Here is a 19,474-nt window from a genome sequence, read left to right on the forward strand (position 1 = left end):
TCTTGTATATATAACTCAGTGGAGTCGCCAACTGTTGCAACCTACCCTTCGGCGGGAGGGCGACGCGAGACTCGCGGGATGCGTGTTCCACGAAAGGAATACGCGCGGAGTCGCCACCAACGTTTATTTGAGGAAAACGTCGGAAAAACCGGAAAAGACGAGATCTACGAACTTTTAAGTGAAAGGTTCGGGAGCTGTATTTACGCACGGGGAAGGTATTAGCACCCCACACGTCCGTCCCAAGGGACGGCAGCCTTTAATCGAATGTGCAAACATGACTTTGATTTTTTATGTTTCCTTTTTATGTCTCTGTATCCTTTATACCCTTTTTATATTTTTCTCTTTTTGTGGTCGACAAGGGTGTTTCCCTTTACTCCTACGTATTCCTCAATTTGCGATGAGGAAATCAGACCTACGTAGTTCTTTCTTATCAAGTGATTCTTTTTACTTAAAAGGTGATCATTTTAAGGCGTTGGACCTTGAAAATGATCCATTTACTTAGTAAGAAATTGAAATGACAAACTTCAAAAACCTATTTTTATGGACGAGCTTGACTAGGCGAGTTGATTTTAGCCTTAGTTTCACCTTAGTTATTAGTCAATTCGATTAAGAATGAGAAATCCCAAAGAGAAAAAACGTCCGATTGATTTTCCGCTTTATTTTACCTAAAAGATGTTTTTTTTATTATTTTATTATTTTTTACCTCTTTTTTTATTTCCAACGTGGTTACGGCACGACCGAACGGTCGGAATCCATTTTAACCGAAGTTAACGGATAATACAATTCAAACGATCGGTGGAAATTTATTTTATTTTTAGGTTAAGCGAGAAATGACTTAAATAAAATGGCTTAAGCACGTCAAGAGAGGGTATAAAAAGTAAATGAAACAAGAATAAAAATACACGAAACACAATGTGGACCACCATGGGTACATAGAATGAATCGAAAAGCTTGGTTCGAGGTACTTACCCGTTGAAGATCGAAGAACGATGAAGAACGAATGAAGAAAGTCGAAGAACGGTTGAAACCTTCACGAAATTCCTTACGGAAAACGTTACGGAAACGTTTCGGAAGCGCTTCGGCTTAGATTTTCTTCACGGAAACAATTTTTCCAAGCAAATTCGAAAGAGAGAGAAGTGCCTAAGGGGCTGAACCCTTTTCCTTCTGAGGGGCTGAACCCTTTTCCTTCTCACTTCCTCCCCTATTTATAGCAAAATAGGGGAGATGGTTGCCGCCCAGCTCGCCCAGGCGAGCCAGGTTGCTTCCTCCAGAAGGCTTCTGGAGGGCCCATGTGGGCCTGGTTGCTATTTGCACCCCCATTTTTACTAAGTACACCCCCTCTGCCTTTTTTTTTGTGATTCTTTTTTCGTAAAGTTACGGAAACTTACGAATTTCGTAACGATACTTGTTTTCTTTCCGTAATGTTTACGGAACCTTGCGGATTACATAATCATCCCCTTTTTGACTTACGGAATGTTACGGAACCTCACTAATTATGCAACGATGCTTCCATTTGATTTCCGGTGTGTCACGGAACCTTACAGATTGTGCATCAATATTTTCTTTAGTTTTCCGGCATGTCCCGGAATTTCACAAATTGCCTATTGATGGGTGCCAAGCACCTTACAAGGACCAAACAAAGATCGCATGTCATCAAGCAAAGGTCCCCGGATGAAATTAGGGTACGACAGTTGCCCCTCTTTACTTGTCTTTTATTGGAGATAAAAGGAAAGCAAAGATAAGACACTAATTTCGTTCCTCTCGGTTGACGAGAGTCGCGGGTGACCATAAAATTTCCGCATGCAAATGACTCGTTGTTCCCAGGGGAACAAAAGGTGCAGAAGACGATGTCAGTCTCTGCCTGCTATCAAGCGTTCTATCTTACAGATAGCAAAAGAATGTTTATACGGATAACCACTCGGGTATTTCCGCCCGTCAGCGTGACTCAAAAGTCAGTATGACAGATCTTGTGAGTGCGGAAGATGATGAAAATCTCCGCGTGTCAACGGGCTTGTTGGTCGCGATTGACGAAGGGTGCAGAATGACCAAATTTTGTCTCTGCGTGCCATCGGACACGACTGTGTCTGAATGGCAAAGGGGTGCGGAATGACCAAATTTTGTCTCCGCATGTCATCGGGCCCGCCGCCTCTGGATGACAAAGGGTGCAGAATGACCAAATTTTGTCTCTGCGTGCCATCGGACACGACTGTGTCTGAATGGCAAAGGGGTGCGGAATGACCAAATTTTGTCTCCGCATGTCATCGGGCCCGCCGCCTCTGGATGACAAAGGGTGCAGAATGACCAAATTTTGTCTCTACGTGCCATCGGACACGAATGTGTCTGAATGGCAAAGGGGTGCGGAATGACCAAATTTTGTCTCCGCATGTCATCGGGCCCGCCGCCTCTGGATGACAAAAGGGTGCAGAATGACCAAATTTTGTCTCTGCGTGCCATCGGACACGACTGTGTCTGAATGGCAAAGGGGTGCGGAATGACCAAATTTTGTCTCCGCATGTCATCGGGCCCGCCGCCTCTAGATGACAAAAGGGTGCAGAATGACCAAATTTTGTCTCTGCGTGCCATCGGACACGACTGTGTCTGAATGGCAAAGGGGTTCGAAATGACCAAATTTTGTCTCCGCATGTCATCGGGCCCGCCGCCTCTGGAAGACAAAAGGGTGCAGAATGACCAAATTTTGTCTCTGCGTGCCATCGGACACGACTGTGTCTGAATGGCAAAGGGGTGCGGAATGACCAAATTTTGTCTCCGCATGTCATCGGGCCCGCCGCCTCTGGATGACAAAAGGGTGCAGAATGACCAAATTTTGTCTCTGCGTGCCATCGGACACGACTGTGTCTGAATGGCAAAGGGGTGCGGAATGACCAAATTTTGTCTCCGCATGTCACATGACCTCAGGGTCAGTATGACAGAGATTATGGGGTGGCCGACAAAAGCAAGGCTCTTGCTCCTACGTATCCTTCAATGAGGAACTCAGACCTACGTAGTTCTAGATAACTTGGGAGACTTGAAAAAGTCTCGGTTGGAAGATGCTGACATCTCCGGAAAGGGCGCAGATGACCACATTGGCCTCTGCTCGTCAATCACACTTGGGGTCACTGAATGACGAGGTGCGGATAACCGTAAGGTGTCTCCGCGGGTTACCAGCTCTTGGGTCATGGCAACAAAAGGTGGTGTGGTCGACAAAAGCGAGGCTCTTGCTCCTACGTATCCTCCAACGAGGAACTCAGACCTACGTAGTTCTGGATAACTTGTGAGACTTGACAAAGTCTCGGTGTTTTCTCCACTAAAATGCAAACATGCTTTAGCAAAGAGACAAATATTCCAACTGATTAGAGCAGCATATGCTTTTTTGAGTGACAAACAATGCGTCAAACAATAATGTAATACCAATGATAAGAAAATCAACTTTGTTTGAAATAAACAATTACCGTTTCTCAATTATTCCTGAAAGTTCCTAAAGATTATCATGGACATCCAGTGCATGATGTAATAGCCGCACTCAGTGCTTCCTTTTTGTCTATTACACTAAATACATAATGAAATTTGGATATTAAACGTTAACTACAATTACTGTACACACACATAAGCAGTATATATAAGTAGAAGTTTTATTTAAATCACGTACCTTAACAGCAATCCACCTAGCAGCAACCTTGGATTTAGGTTGTGGATTATTATCAAGTCCTTTCAAAGCACTGTTGAATACAAGGAACATTAAAATATTGATGTTGTTGAGTTATGCTAATGCAAATGTATTGAGAAAAAACACTGACCTGTTAATTATTCCTTTAAGGTAGTTGTCTGGCCTATTATGCAAGGAACAAAACCAGACAACAAGGTTTTCCTTAGGCAAAATGACGACCATTTGCTAGTGTTCGTTGCAGTGGAGACCAATATGGGTTATTGTAGTATTATACATTATTTAAATTCAGTTGTTCAGTTTGACTTACCCATTCAGGTGGGCTCTAAGGTAGACATCGCGTTTTGAACTCTGCATCCAACTCTTCATGTAACTTTCTGATTCAAATTACGATTGCCCAGATCTCTGAATGGACTGTGGCTCGAGGAATCCATACACATCGGCATTCCCTGCTCGCATACTTGTCTCAGTCAGATGCCTATTGTTGTTAAGACAAAGTTAATTATGTATGAATTTAAAAGAATAACTTAGGTAATTAACAATAATCTAAATTGACTGACAGAATCCATAATTGTATAACAGATATGTTGAGATTTTGACCACCGTGTGCAATTTCAGAGAGATCTTCGTGCTTTATGTACAACGGGAAGTCTTCATTAAACACCTCGAACACGGTATCATCCCACATAACCTAGAGAGGCTTCAAAAAATGTTGTGGGATGGTCAATGTCATCAAATATAGAGGATCATCGACCTCATGATCCGGCCTATTTGGAGGTTTTGCTGGAGACACAGGTGCTTGTTTATCCAACATAGTTAATTAACATAATTTAATTACAGTGAACAATTCAGTTGAAAAAAAAAGCATATAATGATAGTAAAATACCTGGTCTGATAAACGCTTCGCGAGATGTGTCGGCCAAGCAAGGGAAGTGTTAAGTGTCTGCCCCACTAAAATAACCTCGTCAATGGGTACAGGAACGGGAGCCTCTACATCTTTAACCTCCTCATCACCAACCTTCACTTGGCCAAGCAACAAAGGGATGTTGTGTTCCATTGTGGATCCCTCATAAACTCTTCCAAGGGCAACTAGGCGAAGAGGATTTTCTTTGATGTACAACCCGCATTTGTCTGAGTCACCGTCTGGATCGGTCATTGAGGGATCAACACAACTCCCCTTTGTGTTGACACGAGCAGCTGAGGCACCAACCTCAAGCTCCGGAGGTAGTGCAAGTCCCTGTGATTGGATCTGTGATTGCAACTAGGACTGCAATTGGCTGAAGAATAACATCAGCTGCCAAGTCACTTTTTCTGTGATCGACTCCTCCTGCTGGTCCCTGATTTGTTGAGTCAACTGCTTCAGTTCTTCGGGAGCCATGGAGGAAGAACTGTGGGTGGTTTATGGAGCCGATCCAAAGTATTGTTTTATGCTGACACCAGCTCCAGCAGCATGCACACGGTCAGGGTGTTCTGGTCAACCAATGGCAGCAGTCAGGAGATCATGACGTCCATGGGGGACAAACGAACCCTATGACGCTTGCTCCTCCAAAGAATCCTGTACATAACACATATATTTTTTAGTCATTCACACAATAAACAAAGATAATTACAATTTTTAATTGAAAATGACTTACAATCTTGTTAGCAATTTCCTTTGCTGCCTCAGACGTCATCTGCCAAATTTTCTTGGTGCGGGCCATCTTCCTCTTCACGTGTCGTCTGATGGGAGATGGAGGGTCAATGACGCCCTCAGTGCTTCCGAACTAAGCAGCTTCTCCAGTTTTTTCTTTGTCTTCTCAGCCATCAGCTTCTGTTCTAAATATTCATAACCCCCACGAGACAACACGTGGAGGGCAGTGTTTTGCTTCTGGATGGCCTGTGCCTTTTTCTGCACATCCGGCAAAAATCGAACATTAATGAAAATGATTACTACAATGTATTATAAGAACTGAATTTTTAGTGGAAAACAATTAAAATGACAAAGTACATACCTCCCACGAGGGGTCTCTGTGGGTCTGACAAAACTGGGCCCATTTCTCCTTGCTAATGTCGTATTTTTCAGAAACAGTGTCGTCCACACTGTCCTTGTCGGCTGCAAGTGGCCCGTTTCCTCATCAAATCAAATTTAAACTGTCTCCACCGCTCACCAAAAGTTTGAAGTACTTTCTTCTTTGTCCTACCATGAGAAGCTTCAAGGATATCAAATTTCGCATGACAAACAATAAATTAGGTTTTATTGTTAGTAAATCATAAATTTTGGCTAATAAAGAAAATCAAATATGAAAACTAAAATACCTGAATATCCTCCCATATCAAATCCTTCTGAGCAGCAGGGACTTCCTTCCAAGTCTCGTATGTCACGTCGACCTTATCACGAGCAATAATCCCCAAATATGTTCTTAATTTCTTCTTGTGGGGACCGTTGGCCTTCCCAATTGCAGGATCGACGTGGACCACTGGTCTTTCTACCCCAGGTAGTCTAGTGGCCAAGGATCGTAGTCGTGTGACTTTGCATTTCCACTTCAAGGTAGACGGAGACACTAATGCTACTACAGAAGGAGGAGGAGGAGGCGAGGCAGGTGGAGTAGCCATGGGCCTGTAAAGAAAAGAACTTGAGTTAGTTAACATTATCAAAAAACTGAATCAATTATGTAAATGAATGTACCGAAATGAAATACATAATTAGAAAATTACATTAGACGATGTTAATTAGTTCTCCTTCGTCATGATCATTACGATTAGCATGAACGTCGTCAGCTTCTTCTTCTCCGACGATGTTAGGAGTCATTTGTGTGGACAAAGGACTAACATAAGTGTCCATGTATGAATCATCATTTTCTACATTAACACCAATTGTTTTCTCGTGTAGAACCACGGACCACCTTTCATCACAAGGGTCTTGCACATAAAATACATGTTTAGCTTGTTCTGCCATGATGAAAGGGTCATTGTGGTAAGCTAGTTTCTTTAGGTCTACCAACGTAAATCCTACTTCATCGGTCCGCACACCGGTGTTGCTGTCAACCCATTTACATTTGAAAACACATACAATAAATTTGACATAGTTAAGCTCCCAAATTTCATCAATGAACCCAAAGTAAAGGATGGAAGTTACATAGGGATTGTCATCATGTACATTTGCGAAGTGTTGATATTCAGCCCTTAGGGTGACCCCGCTATTTTGCATTGTACATTTCTCGTCTTGTGCTTTTGTGTAAAAGGAATACTTGTTTATGTTGTATCCTTGCCAAGTTGTAACATTTCTTTTAGGCCCATCTGCTAGCTTTCTTAATGTTTCAGAAGCATTTTCATCAGCAAAGATTGTATCTTTAAACCAATCAAAGAAAGTCTTGTTATGCTTTTTCAAGACCCAGTTCTTTGACATTTTTGGATTACTTTGTTTGACTAAACCTTCATGCTGAAGTATGTATGGAAAAACTTCATTACTGTTATTCAATACATACAAGTGAGCTTGTAACAAATCTTCTACACTTGGAGTGATAACATGCAGTCCTCTTGAACCCTTACCGCCCTCTCTCTCGTCATGGCGAGACTCAAGAAGGCCAACAGGTTTAGCCTTTTCAATGTACTTTAAACAAAATTCAATGGCTTCTTCTGCAATGTATCTTTCAATAATAGATGCTTCCGGACGATGTGGATTCTTGGTATACCCTTTTAAGATCTTCATGTATCGCTCAATCGAGTACATCCACCGCAAATAAACAGGACCAAAATATTTGATTTCTCTGACCAGATGAACAATTAAGTGAACCATGATGTCAAAGAAAGCAGGAGGAAAATACATCTCCAACTGGCACAATATAATTGCGGCCTCATTTTCCAGGTCATCAAACTTGACAGGATCAAGGACTTTGCTACATATGGCATTGAAGAAAAAGCAAGGGCGAGTTATGGCTTACCTGACTTTGTTAGGAAAAATGTCTCGTATGGCCACAGCTAATAATTATTGCATCAACATGTAACAATCGTGAGACTTTAACCCTACTAGCTTAAGCTCCTTCAACTGCTCAAGGCTCTTAATATTTGAAGAGTATCCTTGTGGGACTTTAACCCCCCGTAGACACTGACAAAAACTGATCTTCTCCTTTCTGGACAAAGTATGACAAGCTAGAGGCAAGTATATTTTTTTACCATCAGACCTTGGATGCAACTACGATCATATACCCATGCCAGTTAGATCTTGATGGGTATTCAGACCCTCTTTCGTCTTGCCTTGAATGTTAAGGAGCGTCCCAATGACATTATCATATACATTTTTCTCCACATGCATAAAATTAATACAATGTCTAATATCTAGATCTGACCAGTATAGAAGATCAAAGAAAATGGACCTCTTCTTCCATATGCAAGTGTTACTTTTATCCTTCTTTTGGGTCTTTCCAAATAGGGGTGGGAATAGGCTTGGTCGGCCTACAAGGGCCTACGACCTGGCCTACTTAAAGTCTGGCCTGAACTGACCTATTTAATTAAAAGGTTAGGCTCAAACTTTTTTAAAAGCCTATTAAATTAAATAGACCAGGCTTAGGCTTATTAAAAAGCCTTGCAAGCCTGATAGGTCGGCCTATATATATGTATATATACTTATATTATTTTTTGGGTACAATTAATTTTTTTTTGGAACTATCAGACTTTGATTACACATTACTGCTCCATCACTTCTATTCATATAATCAAGTAAGACTTTAACTACAATTTAGGTGTGAGTCATGTGCCCCTTTATATTCCTCATTATTTTTATTGGCTTTCCTATTCCTGTTAACGTTTCCTTTTACTTTAACTTTCCTATTACGTTCCTACTCCAGAGCAAAGGAATATTAAATATTTAATGTGAAGAAGGCTTTTAAAAAGGCTATTAGGCCAGGTTAGGCTTTTAAAAAGGCCAGGCTGAACTAAAATAAAAGCCTTTGATAGGCTATAGGCCAGGCTCAGACCTCAAAAATTCATCGTAGGCCAGGCTCAGGCCTTTCAAAACCTGGCCTATTCCTACCCCTATTTCCAAATACAGTATTCCGGTGTTGAACCCCCTGGATGACCTGCTCACCAGTCAATGGTATCGATGCATTTTCATGCTCTTGACTTCTATTAAATGCTTTTTTCAATCGCCTGTAAGGGTGATGAGGTTTTAGAAAATGGCGATGCCTAATGTACACTATTTTTCTACCATGTTTCAGTTGTATGTAGCTTGTGTCTTCTTCACAGATGGGGCATGCATGATGACCCTTAACATTGTAACCGCTTAGATTCTCATATGCTGGAAAGTCATTAATGGTACAAAAAATCATTGCACGCATTTCAAAAGTCTCCTTGCGAAAGCCATCAAACACTAAAACCCCCTCATCTCATAACTTTGTCAGGTCTTCAATCAACGGACTTAGATAAACATCAATGTCATTTTCTGGCTGTCTTGGCCTGATATCATCATAAACAACATCATGTATTTTCACTTCATGCACAACCAAGGAGGCAAATTGTAAATTACTAGTAAAACTGGCCATGAATTGTGTTGAGTGCTTAAATTGCCATATGGATTCATTCCATCACTAGCTAGTCCAAGCCTAAGATTTCTTGCCTCTTTGCCGAAATCCAGATACAAACCATCAACTTCTTCCACTAGGAGCAATCAGTCGAATGACGGACCATTCCATCAGAGTTTCTCCCATTTGCATGCCAGGTAAGGTCTTTTGCATCATCTCCATTAGCAAAAAGATGCTTAAACCTTGGAATGATGGGAAGATACCACAACACCTTCAGTGGAGGGCCTTTCTTTGAGTTTTCATCAGAGCTACAGTCTTCATCATCCTTCACTTTGTACTATGGTGCCCCACACCTAAGGCATTTGGACATTTCTTTAAATTCACGCCTGCACAGTATGCAATCATTCTGGCAAGCATGAATCTTCTGATACTCTATACCGATCGGACACAGTATCTTCTTGGCCTGATAGTAACTTTTAGGCAACATGTTTTCCTCTAGAAGCAGATCATGCACTATTTGAAGCAGTGAAGTAAAGCTTTTGTCACTCCACCCATATCTGGCCTTGACATTAACCAGACTTAACACCGCCGACAACAGCGTCAAGGAATTCTTGCACCCCGTATACAAAGGCTTTTTTGAATCACTTTGCAATCCTTCATACATAGGGGCATGTGCTTGCTGAAAAGACTCTTGTCCAAGGTCACAAATCATATCCTCCAAGCGATCTCCAATTTCTACATCAAACGGTTCCGATTGGGACCCACTCTGCATGTCTATTAATTCTCCATGCCATATCCACGTGGTGTAATTCTTCTTAATTCCATCACACAATAGATGCCCCTGTATGTCTTCCAGTATTTGTCGTCTTCCATTCAAACAATTAATGCAAGGACAATAATATTTTTCTTCCTCATCTGGTCGACTTCTTTCAGAGGCATATTGTAAGAACTGTTCGACGCCTTCCTCATATGCAGAGCTCATGCGAATTTCATTCATCCAACTTCGATCCATCTAAATAATAACTCTATGATACTCACAAAGTTATTTGATGCATGAAAATCTCACTTTTTTATTATAGGTGTGGCCCTATCCCATTCAGGAAGATCTTTTTTTATGGTAGCTTCATACGTGAAGGTTAATTCTATTTTGTTAAATTTGACAAAATTTTGGCAGCATTTCACATTGGTCTCCAAGTACACGACATGAAATCGGTGAAATTAATTTGTTGATAATCAAGTATGCACTCAGAAAACAACTAGAAATGCATTGTACCGAAATTTCATCAAATTCAACAAAATATTGTTAACCTTAACGCATGAATCTACCATAAAAATATGAGTCTCCTCAAACTGTCCAAATGGACAATTCAAGATTGAATACAATGATTAATGTAAACTGTCCGCAAGAATCATTATGAACAAAAGTTGTATCTAAAGCAAAGTACATTCATCACATACAACAACATACAAAAACAATCATAACAAAAGTAAGCATCGAAATTGATTGCAAACTTTCGTACCTGTGATGATGATCAGTATAGTGTCTAGGAACGAATGTCGTGATGACGATGCAAAGAACTAGATAAATAGTGCCTACAATTTAAATATTTCATTGGTAAGTAGGTATATCATGAAGTAACACCAATGGACTTGCTGCAAGCTAGTCAAAGTTAAAGTATATTTTTTTTTCATTGTATTGGTCTGGTCAATTGCTTTAATTTTTTGACCAACTTGCTTAAGGTAATGTATTTCTCATCATTTTCAGTCCTTAAGGTTTTGGGGTTAGGATACACTAATGCCTGTGTGCATATTAAGATATAGATAATCATGCATACATAGTTTCTCTATGATGCTGTTTTGGGGGCCTTGTTTAGGGAAAGCACCCAGGGTTAAGTCCACTTTGAGGGTTTTCATTGGAGTGTAGGGTCTGGTCCTATATTCACTATTTATGAACATTCCATTGGAGGTGTCGAAAGGGTAGTTGTTGATGAAGACTAGATTCTGAAACGAAGCAAGGTTAGGAGAGATGCTGCAGATAGGGAGCTGGGGCAGATATCTTGCTCACATAAAGCCAGATATAGTACACTAATTAGTGTGTGTGATCAGCCAATTTGTGCACAATTTCTGACAATTTCATCTCTAGGCTAGGTATAAGGTACTACACTATTTAAAAGGCAGTCCTGAGAAAACAGTTATTGTTTCAAAATAATACTCTGGCCTTAGAACCTTGCACTTAAACTATATATTGCTTAATCCTTGTAATTAGCACCTTAACAAATTTTCATAAAAACATACATTTAAGCAGAAATTTCAGATCGAGTATATGGTAAAAAAACCAGTAATTTCAGAGACATTCTCGAGTAAGGAAGCTTGAACGAATGAAAAAATTATCAATGAAAACTCACATAGGTATAAGGTACTACACTATTTAAAAGGCAGTCCTGAGAAAACAGTTATTGTTTCAAAATAATACTCTGGCCTTAGAACCTTGCACTTAAACTATATATTGCTTAATCCTTGTAATTAGCACCTTAACAAATTTTCATAAAAACATACATTTAAGCAGAAATTTCAGATCGAGTATATGGTAAAAAAACCAGTAATTTCAGAGACATTCTCGAGTAAGGAAGCTTGAACGAATGAAAAAATTATCAATGAAAACTCACAGCTTCAAGTGAGATTATCCAAACTTCTCAACTCTCTGTCAGCTTGAAGCTTCTAGGACTTTAACACCTGCTTGGAAGTTGTATTTGGCTGTAGTGTTTCAATACATGTTTTACACATATACATGTATATATAAAAAGTAGTAACAATGTGCTTTACCTGGAGTTGATATAATGAAACAGCTTCCACAACAAGGCCAATGGACAAACCAAGTTCAACTACAACAAACTAATTCAGCTTTACCTAGAGTTGATATAATGAGTAATGACATTAGAAGAACTCAAAGCCAAACCAAGTTCAACTGCAACAAACTAATTCAGCTTATGCTCAACCAAAGTATGTGAAACTGCTTGTTGGCTATTAAAAGTGTTACTTATTCATGTGATAGGCAAAGAGAGCTGTAAGAGGATAATTCTTGTTTTTATTCATGATTAAGATTCACCAAGCAGATATAGTGTTCTTTCTCCGATGATTGCTATCAGATGAACAACAGATTTGTTAGAGCAGAAAGGTATGAATATTGAATATTGAATTTTCAATTTTAGAATGAATATTGAATACTTAAGAGTAGTAGGGTCTATTGTCATTTTAGAATGAATATTGAATTTTGTAGGCAGAAAATAAATGTATAAGTGGAGCAAGGCTTTCTTATCAATGGTAACTTGCAGATGCTAAATGTCTTAAAGCTTAGAGGTATGACAAAATGGATTTTTCCTAAGTTATTGTGAGTCAGACTGAGACCAGATTAGCTGTTGGATTTCGATGCTCCATTTTAAAGAAGGAACAACAGACAGTTCTTGTGTGTATGTGGTGTTTTTAGCGGAAGAAATATTCTTCTACTAATCCTCCAGTAAGGGAAGCAACTAGCATTTGGCTATGTAGCTCAAAACAAGAAAACATGAAAGAAAAAGCAAAACATTTGTTTAGCATTCATATGCTTAATTAATAATAATACCCAATCTATACTTAGATACATAATATATAAAGTGTATTAATAGATAGAATAAAATAAGTGTGTAAGTGGAGCATACCTTATATATCAAAATAATAATAAGATATTAACATAGGAGGTGCATCTTCTTATCATTCATGCATTTCACACTGATAAGGTCTAGTACTTTTTACCTTTATGCTTCTCATGTATGGTTAATGTCACTTTTTATCTTCTAATTCTTCTAAATTTTTACTCTGATTTTTGTTATACTTGTGTACATCACAATTTATTATCTGTGTTTTTCTATAAAATATTTGCCTAAATAGTAGGAGTGTAGAAACGATTAGAGGAGATTTGTTAGTTTTGGAGCACAAATCATTAGTTTTGTTCTTTATCTCCATACTTCTAATATCATCCACTGTGATGTCAAAACCAACAACATTCTACTTGACATTAGTGTTTCAATTAAGGTGCCAGATTTTAGGCTTTCAAGATTGCTCCCCAATGATGTAAGCCATGTCTCCACAGCTCCACAAGGGTCTCTAGGGTATCTTGACCCAAAAGGAGAACTTCAGAACGAACTCAAACCTATTTACTCAAGTACAACTAGTACACTTTCAAATTTTACAAGAAGTTGTTGCAGAGCTAAGGGCCCTACTTCCAACAGCTATTTTCTTGGGGACATTTCAAACTTGAAGCAAGCTTTTGAAGAAAGAGAAGAAGAGACCCAACTGTCATAACGACTAGTTTGACCTATAGGTCTATAAAACTATTAAAGGATGGCTACAGAAGTTGTGAAAAAGGTAAGAGACTACCTACACAGTGCAAAAATGAAAATCACATGCTCTCCACCCTCCATAACCTTCTATGTGCTAAAAGGAAGAAAATGGAGTGAAATACAACCAAAGCATCAATGAAGATCCAACCCATGAGTGTTGTTTCGCTATAAAATCCCCTTAAACACACTCTTCTAGTTTGTAATCTACATGTATCCCAAATTAACCATGTAGGTTAAGTTTGGTTGTGAGATAAGTGATAGGGAGAATTCGTGGAAGGTGGGAAGCTTAGAGAGAGTCTCTAAGATGGCAACCTGAAGAGGCTAAAGTAAAATAATACTTGGGTAGCCTGAAGAGGTGAAAGAAATACTTGTATTGTCTCTCCCATGACCAAGTAGGTATTGTAGTTGAGTGGGTTTTGCTTCCCGAGAGTGAGGAGAATCATTCTATGGGTTAGGCTCACCTTAAGAGGTGAAGAATGCTTGGTTTGTCTCTCCCATGGTGTTGTGGTTGAGATGGGTTATCTCCAAGCCAAGACCAGGTGTGGTGAGGGAGATGTTTTGAAGTCCAACAAGTGGTTGGCAATGGTAAAAATTGAACAAGTTGTCGGTTGTGCTAATGAAAATCTCATCTTGAAGGGTGAGAACTTGACGTAGCCCAAGGTTAGGGTGAACCGATATAAAAATATTTGTGTTGAATCCTCTCTCTCTTTCCTATTTGCATTATGTTATTTGTTGTCCTATATATTACATATGCATTAGACCATTCTAAGCATCAGAATGACTTTCGTCAGAATGCATACATAATAAGGTTTTCATAACAAACTCAACTATTTTGTAAAATGACATATTTGAACTAAATCATGTTTGTAATAACAAGATTTTCCTTTTACCAGTTCCATCATATGCATTGAAGTATGAAATCTTTCATATAACATGAAAATGGTTTTGTGCATGAAAAGATGGAAAAAACATTGTGAGTAATAGCTTTCTAAGCACAACATTCTGACATGGCATTCTAAGTACTGCATTTACATAACATAAATTAAGTTTTTCATAATAACAATATTATGAGAAATGTTTTTATGTATGTAATGAACTTCTAAACATAAGCAAATGTGCATTGATATTAGGTTCTCATAATCATATCAAACATTTCATAATGAGTGTTGTGACTAACTACTTAGAGTGCTTAGCTATCTAAGAGCTTGAACCTCTATGTCAAGACTTTCTAAACACCAAGGTAATCTTGAGTAAAACTTTAGAAAGGTTAAAGTTTCAAGAATATTTGGAAACATCACAATTCAAACCCCTTTCTTGTGATGTTATGATTACTTCACTTTTGTCATGGTTGCTTCTAATCCTGCTTCCACGTCTTCAAATGTGAATTTCACCAACAAACCGCTCATCTCATGTGAAAAATTAATCGAGACAACCAACTACAACACATGGGCCACTATTGGTCAGCTTTGGTTCCAAGACCAAGGCCATGCTGATCACTTGACCACTCAGGTGAAGGATATTCCCACCTCAGAGCAAGCCCGTTGGAAGAAAGTTTATACTTCATTGTGCAATGTTTTCTAGTTCACTCTTGCCCTAACCTTCAACCATAATTTCATATTTTCCCACTTGTTATTAGGTATGAAATAAGGATAAAAAGGTATATTCCAATGATATCCATTGATAAACCATTTTTTAAGTGATATTTTGTGTTAGTTTTTGTGTCATTATGCATGCATTTTCTTGGTAGAACTCATGTTTGAACACTAGTTTTGTATTGCAAAAGTGTAGCTACTTAATTGAGTGAAGAGTTTGAAATTGTATGATTTTATGAAGATTTGAAGGCTCTGCACTTGATCATGATTCTGGTACATTTACCACAACCGTGGTAAGTAACATGACCGCAATAAGATGATAATAGTCCTCCAGAACAACATCAACGATCAAACAAAGATCGTGGTCAATTCATGAGGTTTGTAGCCAACCATGATAATTCCCCAAAGCTTTAGCGTCACTTCTGACCATGGTCGTAGTTGGCCTCTTCAAACTAATATTTTAAGGAAGCTATATATAGGTCTCTATACTTCATAAAAACAATTGTTTGTTTAATTTTATCTTTTTACGAATTTAGGAGAACCTTGAAAGCTTTTGAGAGATGTAAAGCCTAGAAAACACCGTGAGGATGGATCATGATCATTGTTCCTGCCTTATTGGCATGTCTATGTCTATTTTGTATAGGATTGTTATTTTATCTTTGATCATGAGCAGTCAATCCCCGTAGTCTGAGAGTTATGATGTAACTATCCAAATGTACCATTCTCCCTATTCTTAAAGGAATTCCTCATTGTTTAATGTTAATTAATTCTCTTCCTTGCCTTTATTGTTTATTTGAAATCGGCCATTCTAATACTCAATTGATTACATAGTAGTGATCACCTGCATGTAATTGGTAGATCTAGGTAGAGAATGTTTTGTACCAAATTGCATGATCACATTGTTTGGGTAATCTCTGATAGATTAGTTAATCTTTAATTGATCATCCCTAGAAATTATTATATCCTTTGACTTAAATTGATAGACCCATGATCATTGGAGTATTGATTAAAGGAAAAGAGTATCCCTGACCTTGACAATAGGCTTTGGTTGATTTTGGAAATCAGTAATTAACCGAGGAAGGAATTTCATTGGGATTGGGATTGGAAAAATATTGGTACTAGTGAATCATAACCCCCAGTCACTCTTATCATCACTCAAATCTCTCTTTGCATTAGTTTATTTGTTTTCTTCTAGAAACCAAAACCATAAAAATATTTAATTCCTCTTTTTAATCACCTCAACTATTAGTTTAATAAACTTGACTAATTGGGAATACAAGTGGTCCTTTGGGTTCAATATCCAAACTTTCGAGTCTACTGTTACTATTGCGTTGGGTACACTTGCCCTTGTGCAAACCTTTCATATTTTACACATCATTCATCATTTCTACAAAATCATAACTGCCTTGATGAATACAAAATTAGAGAACATGGATATGCAAACCTAACTTGGAAAGGTTAAACGTTTAATTGTTGACTATAACACTATCATGCCCTATACGAGTGATGCAGACACATTTAACAAGCAACACAACCAGTTCTTTGTGGTCCTTGCCCTTGTTGCTCTCACACATGAACTTGATGATGTCTATAATTGGATTTTGTCAGGTTCTGAGGTTTCTTCCTATGACACCATTAGTGAATAGTTGCTTTGCTTCTCCACTCCACATTCCTTTGGATCATCCTTTGCACCTGTTGGTGATTCCTTTGCTCTTGTTGATGACATTCCATTTGTTGGAATTATTGCAACATTTATGGTCATATTGAAGTTGAATGTTGTAACATGGCTCATGATCAAGCGAGGTCATTCAATGTGGCTCAAGTCTCCCATCCTGCCTCAACTACAAATATTACTATTTCTATCATTGAGTACAATGAATTGATTCAACTTTGAACAACCCAACCACCTGCATTACTTGCTACCCCTGTGGCTCAATCTAGTAATCTTGTAGCCTTTATCTCTCAGTCTCCTTCTCTTAGACCCTAGATCCTTGGTTATGGTGCCTCCAATCATATGGCTGGTAATCGAACACTTTTCTCTTATTTGTTTTTTTTTTTTTTGAATTATCTATCCTCTATTACACCCACAAATGGCTTTCAATTCCCAGTTTGTGGCATCAAACAAACCCACCCTCTTCCTAACTTATCCCAAAAAAAATTCTTATTTGTTATTGGTTATCCTTTTTGTTTAATCTCAATTAGCAAACTCACTCGCACTCTTAGTTATTCTATTTTGTTTGTTAACAATTTCGTTGTTGTATAGGATCAACACATTGGATGGACTATTGTAGCATGACATGAGTCTAGAGGATTGAACCAACTTTCACCATTGGTGGCTTGTGTCTCCCTTATTTCTCCAGGACTTTTTCACTAGCATCTTAGCCATCCTAGTCTTGACAAACTACGCCCTTTGGTTCCCAATCTTTCTACCATTAAGTCCCTTCAGTGTGAGTCGTGTCAGTTAGGCAAATGTGTTTGTAATACTTACAATCCTTATGTCAATAAACATTTTGTGTCATCGTTTGCTTTAATTCACTATGATATTTGGGGTCCTAATCATGTATGTTCAACCTTGGGGCATTTCTATTTTGTTACCTTTACAGATGATTTTTCCATATGTACTTGGGTTTTTTTTATTGAAAAGACATTTTGATATGTTTTCCTTTTTTCAAGGTTTTTCATATGAAATTCAAAATCAATTTGGTGTTTTCGTTAAGATTTTAAGCACTGATAATGCCCATGAATATTTGTTCTTCCAATTTCGCTCTTTTCTAACCTCGCAAGGAATTCTTCATGAGACCTTATGTGCCAACATACCACAACAAAATGGTGTTGTCGAAAGGAAAAATCATCATTTAGTTGAAACAACTTATACTCTTATCCTTCACTATAATGTCCCACATCATTTTTGGGGTGATGCACTTATTACATCCTATTACCTGATCTACTACATGCCTTCATTTGTTCTTGGAAATCAGGTCCCTTACTCCATCTTGTACCCTAAACAAGCTTTATACACTGTCCCTCTCGGTGTCTTTGGCTACACTTGTTACGTCCATGATCTTACACTAGGTAAAGATAAGCTTTCTACTAGTCCCTAAAGTGTCTTTTCCTTGGCTACTCTTGTCTTCAAAAAGGTTATCATTGTTTTTATCCTCAACTTCAACAGTATGTTTTCTCTATTGATGTTACCTTCTTTGAGAATACCCTTTTTCTAGAGGTTCACCCTGGTATTCCACCTATTGTTCCAACCTCAACTGTTGCCCCTACAACACCTCCTCTAATGGTCTACCACAGACATCCACAATCTCCAACAGCAATGTCATCTCCTGATCCGCCAGCATCATCTCCTACTCCAACCTCCCCTCCACCAACGTTGTTTGTACCTGGCCTTCCCATTGCTCTTAGAAAAGGTATTTGGTCTTCTCACAACCCTAACCCTTTATATGCCTTTTTTCTTAATTATAGTCGTTTATCTCCCACCTATTTCTCTTTTTGTCTATTCTTTGGATTCTATGTTTATACCTAAGTCTACATGTGAAGTCATGGCTGATCCACGATGGCAACAAGCGATGTTGGAGGAAATGGTTGCTTTAGGCGCAAGGGGAACTTAGGAACTTGTCCCTTTACCCACTAGCAAGAACATTATGGGCTACTGATGAGAACCCTTTTCATGGATCACAAATCATTATCTTAACAGATCATAATTAAAGGAAATTTTGTAGAAGAAAAATAAAAAGCGGATTAAAGTGAAAAATGGAAATGAACAATGCCACAATCCCTAAGGATTGATAAGTTGAGGAGAATTTGACACAAAGTATAGTAATTCTTTGATAAGAATTTAGGTTTCTACACAAGAATAAAACCCTCTCACTTAGCACAAAGCTAATTTCAGATTTCATCCAAATATGATTCCATTCATAAGATTGTGAGATGTTTGTGGGTGTGTGGGTGTGTGTGCATACATATAGTTTTCCTAAGGCATACCAAAAGGCTAATGTTAATAATGTAACTCCAAATGGCTATAATTATCTCAAGTTAGTGACTTATTAATTTGTATGCAAGCCAAAAGCCACTCCTATTGTGCCATATTAAATATTTACAACTTTATTTGATAGAAAAATAAAACTAGATGATACATCTTCATGGGCCATGTCTTGCAAATCAGTACACCAAATCCTTATAGTGCCTCATTCTCCATTTTCCTTGTTTAATACTCATCATCCCCTCCTTTTTTGAGAGGATTTGTCCTTGAATTGAAATCCTCTTTACCTACATCAAAAGAGAACACAAGTATTAGTTTCAATGAAAACAAAATCCTACTTCTGAGGATACTTGAATTCATTTAAA

The 19,474-nt window shown here is 38.4% G+C and overlaps 1 pseudogene; it reads right to left on the reverse strand.

Moving 5' to 3' along the window:
* LOC100785564 (uncharacterized) overlaps nt 1-18,523 on the reverse strand; it is a 101,486-nt pseudogene extending 82,963 nt beyond the window's left edge.
* Between the last annotated feature and the right edge of the window lie 951 nt (nt 18,524-19,474).

The sequence above is a fragment of the Glycine max genome, chromosome 1 (assembly GCF_000004515.6).
Source record: "Glycine max cultivar Williams 82 chromosome 1, Glycine_max_v4.0, whole genome shotgun sequence".
In the NCBI taxonomy this organism is placed as follows: domain Eukaryota; kingdom Viridiplantae; phylum Streptophyta; class Magnoliopsida; order Fabales; family Fabaceae; genus Glycine; species Glycine max.